The sequence below is a fragment of the Callithrix jacchus genome, chromosome 7 (assembly GCF_049354715.1).
Source record: "Callithrix jacchus isolate 240 chromosome 7, calJac240_pri, whole genome shotgun sequence".
Taxonomy (NCBI): Eukaryota; Metazoa; Chordata; class Mammalia; order Primates; family Cebidae; genus Callithrix; species Callithrix jacchus.
The window spans coordinates 63,133,753-63,137,883 of NC_133508.1; the positions used below are offsets into that span (position 1 = coordinate 63,133,753).

General features: G+C 44.3%; 1 pseudogene across 1 annotated transcript; it reads right to left on the reverse strand.

Annotated features, from left to right (window-relative positions):
- Positions 1-2,835: 2,835 nt before the first annotated feature.
- LOC100385238 (large ribosomal subunit protein eL19 pseudogene) lies at positions 2,836-3,570 on the reverse strand (annotated as a pseudogene). Its single transcript, XR_013519882.1, has one exon. The product of XR_013519882.1 is annotated as a large ribosomal subunit protein eL19 pseudogene (transcript).
- Between the last annotated feature and the right edge of the window lie 561 nt (positions 3,571-4,131).

A 4,131-nucleotide genomic window follows, 5' to 3' on the forward strand; every position in this document is an offset into this window, starting at 1 on the left:
ATGTGTGGTTGGCTTTCTTTTTGTATGTTACAGCCATTAAAAATCTCTGCCTTCGTTCATCAAGGGTTATAAAATGGTGATGTTCTAATTATTCTTTATTTATATGGTACCTAAGATACCTTATGAAGAGAAAGGTTCACTCATCCGTTGTTTTAACCCAGAGTTAAAGTTCATATTGCAAAAAGAAGATAAATATCCAGATATTCTCTTTGCCTTTTTCAAAATAATAAGTTTGTTTAGTAGTATCCTCCTTAGGTGACTAGTAAGTTGTTTAGTATTTTTGTATCATGATCACCAAACGTATTTCATGTTTCTGTTCACTGCAATTATTAAACTTACTGATGCTCAAATTGTCCTTATTTTTGGTCAGTGGGATCTTGCTAAGTTGGCTCCTGAGTCCTTTCAATACAACCTTAGTAGTATTTGACAACTTCCTTGCTATCTAATATGATAGAAGTTCCAATCTTATCTTGTACATTTCTTGCTCCAAACCTGGAATCGGCTATTTCTAGGAAAAAAAAAACAAACGTGGTTCCTTTTAGTAGTGATTGGCACTACAGGATCAGAATCTAACTTCTAGAATGATCATTGCCACTGTGTTGGTTATTGTTTCTAGATATTTTTGGGGGACAGAGCATAAGGCACATGTTATGTTTTGTTTTTTTGAGACAGAGTTTCACTCTTGTTGCCTAGGCTGGAGTGCAGTGGCGTGATCTCCGCTCACTACAACCTCTGCCTCCTGGGTTCAAGTGATTCTCCTGCCTCAGCTTCCCTAGTAGCTGGGATTACTGGCATGTGCCACCACTCCTGGCTAATTTTGTATTTTAAGTAGAGATGGGGTTTCTCCATGTTGGTCAGGCTGTCCTTTCAAAGTGCTGAGATTATAGGCACGAGTGACAACGCCCAGCCAAGCACATGTTTTAAGATAAAATAAATCTTCAGCTCTACAGATGCTTTCAATTCAAATCAATACTTAAGAGTTTATCTCACATCTATATACTTTTTTTCAACACTCTGAGAATGTTTTCAGTGATATCCTGAATTATAAATTTAGAGTATCATAGTTACTCAGTTCTATTATCCCATAATACACAAGAGTATTAGAATAACAAAAGGCATGCTGGGACTGGCACGGTGGCTCACACCTGTAATCCCAGCACATTGGGAGGCCAAGGCAGGCAGATCACCTGTGGTAAGGAGTTCGAGATTAGCCTAGCCAACATGATGAAATCCCATCTCTACTAAAAATACAGAAAGAATTAGCTGGGCATGGTGACACATGCCTGTAATCCCAGTTGCTCAGGAGGCTGAGCTAGGAGAATCGCTTGAACCCAGGAAGCAGAGGTTGCAGTGAGCTGAGATTGCACCACTGCACTCCAGCCTGGGAGACAGGGTGAAACTCCATCTCCAAAAAAAAGAATTTATTTTATTTTAAATTTAATTATATAAAATAGTTGTAGTTCCAACTCTAATCTACAAAACAAGATATATTCAAGGCAGTCCAGTTTCTCTTCCCGTGCCCTCCTCTTTATTCCCTCCCCTTCCCATTTAGTGACCATTTTTACTTGTAATTTTCTTTCCATTTTAAAAAATATAAGCAGATAAATATATATTTCCTCTTATTTGAAGATAGCATACTATACATTTTCTCTACTTTGGTTATTCACTTAAAATATTTTATTTGTTTACTTATTTTTTGAGACAGGGTCTCTCTCAGTCACCTAGTCTGAATAGCAGTGGCACAATCTCAGTTTACCTCAATCTCTGCCTCCCAGGCTCAAGGGATCCTCCCACCTCAGCCTCTCAAGTAGCTGAGATTACAAGCATGTGCCACCACACCCAGCTAATTTTATATTTTTAATAGAGATGGGGTTTCTCTATGTTGGTCAGGCAGGTCTCAAACTCCCGACCTCAGGCGATCCATCTGCCTTGGCCTCCCAAAGTGCTGGGATTACGGGCATGAACCACTGCATCCAGCCTCCATTAGGTAATTTCTCATTCCTCATTACCCTCCCACCTTTCCAAGTCTAGTATCAGCATTTTAATCCTTTCCTTAGCCACCTGTTTCCCAAGGGCCAAGGGTAACACCAGGATGAGACACAACCTAACCCATACCACCATTATCTCTTGGAGATCAGTGCATCAGCATACCTGTGAATTCTTGGGCCCTGCTTCAGACCCACAGAGTCAGAATCCCAGGAGATGGTGCCTAGGACTGTGGCTTTAAAAACTTTAGGGCTGGGCACAGCGGCTCACACCTGTAGTCCCAGCACTTTGGGAGGCCGATGCCAGTGGATCACAAGATTAGAAGTTCAAGACCAGCCAGTTCAAGACCAGCCAGGCCAATATGGTGAAACCCCGTCTCTACTAAAAATACAAAATTAAGACGGGCATGGTGGCACATGCCTGTAATCCCAGCTACTTGGGAAGCTGAGGCAGGAGAATTGCTTAAACCTGGGAGGCAGAGGTTGCAATGAGCTGAGATTGCGCCACTGCACTCCAGCCTGGGCGACAGAGTGAGACACTATCTCAGAAACCAAACCAAAACCAAAAAACAAACAGTTTAGGTGGCTGGGCATGATGGCTCACACCTGTAATCCCAGCAACTTTGGGAGGCCAAAGGGGGATCACTTGAGCTCAGGAACTGAAGACCAGCCTGGGCAACATAGTGGGACTTTTTCTTTTTCTTTTTTTTTTTTGAGACAGAGCCTTGCTCTGTCACCCAGGCTGGAGTGCAGTGGCATGATTTCGGCTCACCATAACCTCTGCCTCCCAGGTTCAAGCAATTCTCCTGAGTAGCTGGGATTACAGGCTCCCACCACCACACCCAGCTAATTTTTCTATTTTTATTTTTTTATTTTTATTTTTTTTATTTTTTTTTAGCAGATAAAGGCTCGTTTTATTTTAATGGCTGATCTATGTAATCACGGAGGCCAGTATGTACAGACAAAGGGGGAGCTTTTATTTCTTGGTCTCTTCCTCCTTGGACAAAGTTTTGATGATCTCCTCCTTTTTGGCCTGGAGGCGCTCTTCACGGCGCTTTCGTGCTTCCTTGGTCTTAGACCTGCGGGCCTCAGCCTGGTCAGCCAGGAGCTTCTTGCGGGCCTTGTCTGCCTTCAGCTTGTGGATGTGTTCCATGAGAATCCGCTTGTTTTTGAACACATTCCCCTTCACCTTCAGGTACAGGCTGTGATACATGTGGCGATCAATTTTCTTAGATTCCCGGTATCTTCTGAGCAGCCGGCGCAGAATCCTCATTCTCCTCATCCACGTGACCTTCTCTGGCATTTGGGCATTGGCTGTACCCTTACGCTTACCTATGCCCATGTGCCTGCCCTTCCGGCGGGCCAAGGTGTTTTTCCGGCAGCGAGCCCGGGAATGGACCGTCACAGGCTTTCGGATGATCAGCCCATCTTTGATCAGCTTCCGGATCTGCTGACGCGAGTTAGCATTGGCGATTTCATTGGTCTCATTCGGATCCAACCAGACCTTCTTCTTGCCACAGCGGAGGACACTAGAGGCGAGCCTCTTCTGAAGCCTGAGCATACTCATGGCTGCGGCAGCAGCAGCAAAAGGAAGGAGCTCAATTTTTCTATTTTTAATAGAGACGGGGTTTCACCTTCTTGGCCAGGCTGGTCTTGAACTCCTGACCTCGTGATCCACTTGCCTCAGCATCCCAAAGTGCTGGGATTATAGGCATGAGCCACCACGCCCAGCTGTGGGACCTTGTCTCTACAAAATTTTTAAAAATTAGCTGGCCATGGTGGCATGCACCTGTAATCCCAGCTACTTGGGAGACTTAGGTGAGTGGACTGATTGAGCTCAGGAGGTGGAAGCTGCAGTAAGCCATGATCACAGCACCGCACTCCAGCCTGGGCAACAGAGCGAGACCCAATCTCAAAAAATATATATACAAAAAACTGTTTATGTGATTGTTGTCCCCATCAAAGTTTGAAAAAGATTTTCTTGAGGGGAAAAAGATTTCTAGAGAAGGACTTACTGCTTCCTCCCTGCTTGCTTCCTCCTTGAGATATTTATGAGGACCTGAAGCTTGCAGCTACAACAACCACCCTGTGACCCTGAGGCCAAACACCAATACACTGAAGACGGCAGAGCAGAGGGAAGCCTGGG